Source organism: Mirounga leonina, unplaced genomic scaffold (genome assembly GCF_011800145.1).
Source record: "Mirounga leonina isolate KUSES-001 unplaced genomic scaffold, KU_Mleo_1.0 Mir_174, whole genome shotgun sequence".
Classification (NCBI taxonomy): domain Eukaryota; kingdom Metazoa; phylum Chordata; class Mammalia; order Carnivora; family Phocidae; genus Mirounga; species Mirounga leonina.
The window spans coordinates 20,324,762-20,334,347 of NW_023270451.1; the positions used below are offsets into that span (position 1 = coordinate 20,324,762).

The 9,586-nt window shown below is 38.4% G+C and overlaps 1 protein-coding gene across 4 annotated transcripts in view; it reads right to left on the bottom strand.

The window, feature by feature from the left end:
• Window positions 1-6,697, bottom strand: part of PEX1 (peroxisomal biogenesis factor 1) — a 72,968-nt gene extending 66,271 nt beyond the window's left edge. For 2 of the 4 annotated variants that reach the window (XM_035020552.1, XM_035020554.1), the window contains exon 1: window positions 4,365-6,697. The gene's annotated coding sequence lies outside the window, so the exon portion shown is untranslated. The remainder of the gene's footprint in view (window positions 1-4,364) is intronic. The other 2 variants (XM_035020553.1, XM_035020551.1) reach the window with 1 other exon arrangement.
• Between the last annotated feature and the right edge of the window lie 2,889 nt (window positions 6,698-9,586).

Sequence of the window (9,586 nt, forward strand, 5' to 3'; positions counted from 1 at the left end):
GTGTGTGTGTGTGTGTGTGTGTGTGTGTGTGTGACTGTTTCAATCAGTAGAGCTCAGTGGAAATGAGGCAATGTGACTTTTCAAGGCTAGGTCACAGAAGGGGATGCAGCTGCTCTGAGGACAAAAACTTGAAAAGCCGCCTTCTTTTTTTTGAATGTGAAGAAAAAGGAAGCTCAGGTGTGGATGCACTATATGGAGTGCAGAGTATGTTAATGATTGCCTGAAAGTAGTCCTGCTCAATTCTGAGGGAGAGAATTATCAATGAGTGGAAATGTTAGCACGAACAACGTGAAAATGGATCCCTGAGGAAAGGGAGGTTTTGGGTCAGGAGCTGCTCTGAGTCGAATACTAACAAGTCATTCAACACAGCTATCAGGGATTTTAGGCACAATCTTTAGCAGGTAATAACTTTTTCTGGGTTTTATCCATGTAAGCTCACATTTCATTATACCTAAAGACCTTACTCATGAGGTCAAGGAACCATTGTAAAAGATATGTGAAAGATCATAGGTAATGAGAATGGTGAGGTGCTAGAGATTGGCCCATTTTATTTAACTTCATTTTGGAATAATTTTAGATTCACATAAGAGAAGCAATGATGATAGTTTGCATAAAATCTTCACTCTCTCCCTGTTAACACCTTACAGAACCGTGGTACAGTTGGTACACATTAACTGAACTACAGATTTTACCAGTTTCCCACTAATGTCCCTTTTGGGGAGGTTCCAGAATCCAAGCCAGGATATACTTGGTTGTCATGTCTCTTCAAATCTGTTAGTGTTCAGTCTTTCATGACCTTGAGATTTTATTTTGCATAATGTTCCTCAATTTGTGTGTGCCTAATGTTTTTCTCATGATTAGACTGTGGCTAGGTGTTTTGGGAAAGAATACTAGAGATAAATTGCTGTTCTCACATGTCAGGGGGGGATATATATTAACAAGGTTAACGGCTGATAACTTCGATCACTTGGTTTAGCTAATCTACAGGGTTCTCCACTGTAGTTACTATTTTCCCTTTCCACAGTCTATTCTTTAGAAGGCAATTGCTCAAGTAAAATGGAATTCCACTTCTTGGGAAGGAATATTGATACTATTATTTGGAGTTCTCCTGAAAGGACGAGGTCTTTTCCCATTTACTTACTCATTTATATCACTATGGGGGGGGGGGTGCAGTCACATATACTTATTTTATAATAATTGTTAATTTTCTTGCTTAAATTATTCCAGTTTTGGCCACTAGGAGTTTGAGTCGGCTCTTGTATGTTTCACATAGCACAATCCATTGCCTTTTTCACCTCTTCGCTTCCTGGCCCTACTTGCCAGGTCAATCTCATATCACCCCTGGGTGAGATAACAGGAAATACATATATTGGTCCCTGCCCCTGGTTCCTGACACATAGCTCTCAAAACTCTTGGGATTTCCTAACTCATCTGAGCAGTAGGAGTATCTTTTGTTCAATTTAGTCATTGACCCTGGTTCTCAACACAAAGCTCCTAAATCCCTTGGAACATCAGGGGTGATAGGAATCTTTTGTTCTAGTGAGTGACTGCTGGTGGCTCCTGGATGGGAGCGGGTCACCAGAAAGACCAAACCATTGATTGAAAGCCTGGAACTTTCAGCCCCACCCCCTATTCTGCAGAGGGGCTGGATATTGAGTTAATGATCTATGATGGCTATGTGATGAAACCTTTATGAAGACCCCCAAAGTAGTGTTTAGGGAGCTTCTGGGTTGGTGAACATATGATGGTCCTGGGAGAGAGAATGGAAGCTCCATGCCCTTTTCCACACACCTTGCCCTATGCATCTCCTCCACCTGGCTCTTCCTGATTACATCCTTTTATAAGAAAACAGTAATCTATTAAGTAAACTGTTTTCCGCAGTTCTGTGAGCTGCTCTAGCAAATTAATTGGACCTCCAATTTATGACCAGTCAGTCAGAAGTGAAGATAACAACCTGGACTTGTGATGGGCATCTGAAGTGGGAGATAGTCTTGTGGAACTGAACTCAACCTATGAGATCTGATGCCATCTCAGGTGGTGTCAGGATTAAGAAATTGCTGGGATGTCACAGAAAATTGCTTGCTGGAAAAAACGACAAAGTTGGAGACCAGAAGTGTCAGAAGTATAAGTGTGGTAGTAATGTCAGAGTAAAAGAGAAACACACAGGTGTAGCATAGGGTTTCCTTTACACTCTGTACAGCTACTTCTTCAAGGAATCCTGGTTCTTTTTATTGGAGACTGGTATTTAGACACCAAGGTCTAGGCACTGGGTGTGCTTGTTACTACCAGGGTATTAGTATTTCTAAGCCCAATACATAATGGGGGAGGGTAGAATATTTCTAAGCCCTCTCGGCAGACATAGCTGGAAAATATGTATGTATACTAACCTATGTATGCATACATATTGGCCCATGTTATGTCTCACAAATAAAGTGAAATGCAAATACTGGATTACTAGGTCTATAGATGGTCCTGGGCTAAGTCCCAGAAGAGATGATCAATTGTATTAAAAAATTCATTGGGGTGCCTGGGTGGCTCAGTCGTTAAGTGACTGCCTTAAGCTTAGGTCATGATCCCAGGGTCCTGGGATCAAGCCCCGCATCGGGCTCCCTGCTCCACAGGAGGTCTGCTTCTCCCTCCCCCACTCCCCCTGCTTGTGTTCCCGCTCTATCTCTGTCAAATAAATAAATAAATCTTAAAAAAAAAATTCATCAACACTCAGGGCCTCATGAATTCACAAGGGTATATCATACTGGGTTTAATTTATTTCCTCCTTTTAGTAGGAGTGGATCAGAGAAATGTAGTTCACAAAGTATTTGGATTTTAGCAAGGCATATGAAAAATCTCTTATCCTTGTATTAATTATCTACTCAGCATCCAGGAGTACCAAGCACAATAGTAGGTTCTCAAATAAATGTTTGCTAAATAAATAACCCCTTGTAAGAGAGGTAAAGGAATATACCGGATGAGTCAGGATCCGAAGTAACTTCTTGGCAAAATAATCACTTGAATCAAACAACATGAAATTATTGGGAAGTTTTAAAATTCTTCACTTAGCTTTAAAAAAGTTTTAATCTACTAAGTGTAAAAATTGTGGCTAAACAACAGTATGTGTGAAAAAGACTGGGTCAATTCCTAACTCACTATCAGTAAAGCTGGGATTGCTATTAGGCGGACAGAACTGAAGTTTCATGAAACTAGTGATATATATTGGCTAACTGAATTTTAAACTAAAAAAAAAAAAAAAAAAAATCTAAGGGAAAGATGGCCACCATGTAGTTAGCAATAGTATTCAAGATTCTAAAGAAGGAAGAAAAAAGTATGATTTTCTGGGTTTAAAGCACAAGGAAAGGCAATAGGTAGTTGAAACCCCTGTAAATTAGTTGTTTCTAAATGACAGGTTTGAAGGCTTAAGTGTAAAAATTAACCTCCAGTGTCAGAAATTACCCAGACAATAAATTAGCTAGGTTTCAAATTCTACAGAAACCAAAGAAAGCAAAGACTTAAATACATACACACACACACACACACACAAAACCAGATTGCCAAGGATGTGTGAATGTGCAACTTAATGTGTAAATTTAAAAGAATCAAAAGAAGAGATCGAACTCATAAATATAAAAGAAAAAGGAACTGAAGTTCCACTTGGAAAAGACAATTTTGGTCAGGAATTCTTAAGCTTTACTGTGTCTAATACATGGAGTGAATGATCTGGATGCTTGGCCCCCACTTGCAGATTTTTAAATGTACCTAGGGTGGTATCCAGGAATCTACATTTTCAATACGAATCTTTAGGTAATTCTGATGGTGGAGATACTCCTACCATACTATGAATAAGAGGTACACAGCCAAGATAAACTACAGAATTTGTGGGCCCAATGCAAAGAAAACATGGGACCCTCACTCAAAACATTAATTTTAAGTCAGTGTTAGCAGAGCATTGAACTAAGCGTAGGGCCCTGTCACAATGCATAGGTGACATACCCATAAAGCCACTTATTATGCCCTGAGGTAATGATCTGCCACCCCCACTAGATTAAAGATTTTAAAAATTCTACTTAATTTTAATTTACATTTAAACAGTCACACATCCACTTAAAGAAAATGGGGCACCTGGCTGGCTTGGTTGCTAAAGCATGCAAAGACTCTTCATCTCAGCGTCCTGAGTTCAAGCCCCACCTTGGGTATAGAGATCACTTCAGTTTTTTTTTTTAAGTAATAGCCACACATAGCTAGTGGTTACTGTACTGGACAATGCAGCTCTAGCTCTAGAATGTTTTATTCCAGCCAGCTGCCCCAAAACAATCCTTTCTTGAGAGAAGGCGGCCAAGACGGCACTATTTGTTAGCCCTCCCCACACCTACCTAAAGAACCAAATTCCAGGAGCACCTGGTTGGCTCAGTTGGTAGACCATGTGACTCTTGATCTCAGGGTTGTGAACTGGAGCCCCATGTTGGGTGTAGAGATTACTTAAAAATAAAACCTTAAAACAGCAACAACGAAATTAAATTCCAGTCATGAGAGGCCAGTGTCTATCCTGGTCTCAACTGAAGGACCTAAGTAGTGAGCCAAATTCAACTTTCATTCTGCACTTAACTATGGGATAATACTATACAGAATGACCATATGAGTCTAGAATGCTTAACAGTAGCATTAATTTGAGAAATAAAAACTGAGTGCAGGCTCTGGCATCAGACTTACCTGAGTTCTAGTTCTGCCTCCACCAGAAAAGTCCTCTGTAATTTTAGACAATTTAAGACTTGGGTTTCCTCATCTGAAAACATGGAATATACCACCTACCTCACTGAGTTTGTTTTGAGAACTGAAGATGAACATAAACCATTTAGCACAGCATTTTCCCAATGAAGAGCTCAATAAAGATGAGTTGTTAGTAATCTGAGTGTAAAATAGTAATCTGGTTACACTGGTGAATAGCTATAGCCTGAACTTTTGATCATAACTTCACATCAAAGCTTTGGAAAGGAACGCAACTCATTGCTCTTTTCAAGTAATTGTTAAGTATCTTCTTTGTAGGAGACTATATGGGATATGGGTCTGATCTAGTATTACATATTCATAACCTACAGACTTTCAGAGAATTGCTTTCAAATAACAAATTATGGTATCAAACACACATTTGGGTAGCAGACATTAATGAAAAGTTTCTTTAGGATGAGGAGAGGAGTTAAGATTTTTAAAGTCTGCAAAACTTCCTTTTGAATGTTGTAAAACTCAGGTTGTTCAGAAAACAGCAAATAACAGAAGATAACATATTCAACATTGGTTAAATCTGCCAGATGGATTTCAAGGGTTGTCTGACAGGATTAGAAAAACAGGCCCTAGAAGGGCCTGAGGAACTCATGTCATTTAAAATACACCTGGAGTAAAAGAAAGCTGAATTAAGTCTACAGTGAGATTCTTAGGGTGGTGCCTAATACTAGGACAGCCCCAATAATGAGGTTGTACTAGTGTCTGAATGAAAAGTAAATGCCTCCAAGTCTAAAGACATTCTCAGAATTCTCAGGCAGGACTGCTTGTTGTCATGACCGAGACAAAATATAGATGATTACTTTTTAAGGTCTGTCAGGGCAATCAGGGCAAGGAATCCCCCCAAACCTGTTACATTACTTTTAATAAACACTTGCCATGTGCTATTTCTTCAACATCTAAAATATCTCCTGTAGCTCTATCAATCCCCTGCCTCTATGGGTTTTGTGCCAGAAAACTCAGGGAACTGGTCAGAGTAAATCTTCAGTAGTTTGAAATCTCTTATCAAATTTCAGACTGTAACAGAATCAGTACTTGGCTGGCACATAATCCTTTAGCACTTATGCTGTCAAGTTGTCAAATTACTCTTTCTACATATACAAATATATTTTAGGATTAAAATATTCTAAAATATTAAATATTTCCAGTGTAAGTGCAGGGATCTTTTAAGTTCACTTGTGATCTATTTTTTTAACTGGCCAAAATATTAGAAATTAGAGAAGCCCTATTTTGGGGGTTACAAAGAACTTGCTAATGTCAAGTAAGTCTATCAATGTTTCTATTTGATGGAATAAAGCTGTTCAGGCAGTGTTGGATGTCTGGTCAGTACTTACAGTTCTTGACGGTATTACTGATGGATTCCACCAGTTTTTTCAGAGTCTTCTGGTCCATGCCAAGTGTGGCACAATTCTCAGATATCCTAGTTCCAAGCCTGTGTGTCCTGGGTTGCCACTGATTCCAGAGTTCACTACTCTATGCCCAACAGAATGTGACCATGGCAACATTCCAGCAACCACACAGAAGGTTCTCAAGTGATTGAAAAAATATGCAGCCATGGTTGTTACCACTCAATACAAATGCAGTGGTTTCATTAATGCTATTGTGATCTGAAATATTACAGCAATCCCAACATTCATGTTTTCTTTAGGGCTCAACACCACTTAAAGTGGTACTTGATATTACTGTCATTTATTTTTCCTCAGCACAAACTGTATAGTTGAAAATGTTTCCTTCCTATCTGAACACATAATTGAGAAATAAGATTATAAAGACCTTATCTTTACACTGAAATAAAGTATTTTCCCAGGCTACAAATAGCTCCTTCAAATATTATAACCTCCTTTAAAAACCCTAACTAAGGGGCGCCCGGGTTGGTTGGGCATCTGGCTCTTGGTTTCGGCTCAGGTCATGATCTCGGGGTTGTGGGATCAAGCCCTGCAATGGGCTCTGCACTCAGTGGGGAGTCTGCTTGAGATTCTTTCCCTATGCCACTCCCCCTGCTTGTGCGCACTCTCTCTAAAATGAATAAAGAAACCTTAAAAAAAATTAGAAAATAACTCTAACTAAGCACCCTCTCATGATCTCCAAAGAGAGACTTTAATCTGGGAGCTCCTAGAGAAATGTAAAACCCCATTTATACCCCTCCAACTCCTATCTGACTAACTGTAAGAAAGCATGCTGTGACCATGCCAAAGCTGGCCAAAACGACAACTGTGCTAACTCTCGTCTACTGTCAAATCCCAATACAGAGAACAAACATCTCCTAGTCTGTTTGCTGGCTTTCACTATGGCAAGGCATGAAAATGCACTAAAATGATTTTTAGAATTTAGGACACTACATCCTTATAAATTTTAAATAAAACATAAAAATGAATTTTAAAATAAGACAAACACATCTGAACAAAAAATCTTTCCCAGAACTTGTCTTTAGGAAATACCAGATGAGTGTTCATTGATTTTAAGTTGAAAACTGGCAATGTTTTAAAAATGTGAAACCTGTCACTTAAGTCTGAAGAGTAACTGTTCTCGATTTCTCCGAGGTTAGTCTACTGTTCTTCATGAAATGAAAGATTATCAGGCAACAGGCTTTTAACACACCCCGACTGAAGGAATATGAACCTATATTCTGGATAAAGTAAATTCAGGACACTCTTATGGTATTTAAAATACCTAAATATACTAAGGGCAACCAAGTGAATCCAAAAAGTACTGGTATAAATTCAATTTTTTGATTCAGACACTCATCAACTTTGTTGCAGTTACCTTGGCATTATTATCCAAATAACATGCCTTGTGTTTATAAAATTGGTGTAAAATTATTCAAGAAAAAGCATGGTCTGCTGGAGGGAGGAAGTTAAGAGATGTTAGTAATTTGCACATAACATTACCTGGTCAAATTTTCTTCCCATACCTTATTAGAAAGAAGACTGTTAAGGCTACCAGCAGAGGAAGAAAGGGGAACCCTCCTACACTGTTGGTGAGAATGCAAGCTGGTGCAGCCACTCTGGAAAACAGTATGGAGAGTCCTCAAAAAGTTGACAACTCAGCAATTGTGCTACTAGGCATTTACCCCAAATATACAAATGTAGTGATCCGAAGGGGCACCTGGCAACCCAATGTTTACAGCAGCAAAGTCCACAATAACCAAACCATGGAAAGAGCCCAGATGTCCATTGACAGATTAATGGATAAAGATGTGGTATGTGGGGCGCCTGGATGGCTCAGTTGGTTAAGCGACTGCCTTCGGCTCAGGTCATGATCCTGGAGTCCCGGGATCGAGTCCCACATCAGGCTCCCTGCTCGGCGGGGAGTCTGCTTCTCCCTCTAACCCTACCTCTTGTGCTCTCTCTCTCAAATAAATAAATAAAATCTTAAAAAAAAAAAAAAGATGTGGTATGTGTACAAACACACACACACACACACACACACGAATATTACTCAGTCATCAAAAAATAAAATCTTGCCATTTCCAACAATGTGGATGGTCCTAGAGGGTATTATGCCAAGTGAAATAAGTCAATCAGAGAAAGACAATTATCATATGATCTCACTCATATGTGGAATTTAAGAAACAAAACAGAGAAGCATAGGGGAAGTGAGGGAAAAATAAATAAAACAAGAGGAAATCAGAGAGGGAGACAAACCATAAGAGATTCTTAATTACAGAAAACAAACTGAAGGTTGCTGGAGGGGAGGGGGATAGGGGGTGGAGGTGTAGGGTGACAGGGTGATGGACATTAAGGACGGCATGTGATGTAATGAACACAGGGTTTTATACACAACTGATGAATCACTGAACTCTACCTCTGAAACTAATATTATATGTTAATTATGTGAATTAAAAAAAAAGGCCACCAGCAGAGGAACAACAAGAAAAGTGTTTCCCAGACAGTCAACATAGTTTGGAAAGAATACAACTTTTTTTTGCCAGGTCATCTTCTTCAGTCTAGAAACAGTTGCTTCTAGTGGGACATAGTCATCATGTACTGGACCAGTCTACAGAGGAACACTTTTATGTTCATACCAAAAATGATCACCAAATAACCTGATAAATTTATCTTTTAGCATTTTTGTGAACAATCCTAAGAAAATTCCTTTCAGATAAAAAATGTCCCTCAAACTTGCTGTGTACTCAAGATCATATAGATTTATTAGGAAAGAGTATGAAGCTTTTAAGCACAAAATTTAAGGAAGCTTACCAAGAAATATATTATTTTTACAGCTAAAAATTTGGGGACATGTCTTATCCACTTAGTACCCAGTAGTGTTTCTTGATCTTTGGAACTTTACTTGGGACTCAAAGGGAGCTGATAAGAACACAGCTATTTTTAAGTAAAATAGCTATTTATTCAGCCTCTTGTCATGCCAAAATGTTCTGTGCATATACTACTATAATTAGCACACCCTCTGTAACAGGCAAAATTGTACATCAAATTATATGTTACCTGATTATATAAAAATGTAAAGTGAAAATGATTTATCAATTCCTTTTAACATTACTAGTAAACAATTCAGCAGTAGATATGAGGCACAAAATCTTAGTAAAATATGACACAGGAAGAGCAATAATGTAATTTTCACTTAACTTGTCATAATTTGTTATGAATATACAAAGACAAATTTCTAAAATGTTATATTTACTAAGATTCTGGCAATAGCTTTATGTAACAAGACACAGCATACCAGGCCTGCCACTCAACTTGTTTATGGTAAGTCTCAGCTTCAATATGAAGCTGTTAAAAAAAAAAAAAAAAAAAATCAAAAGCCCGCTTTGTTTACATGCTAAGTATCTTGGCAAGTATGCCATTAAACACAGTAA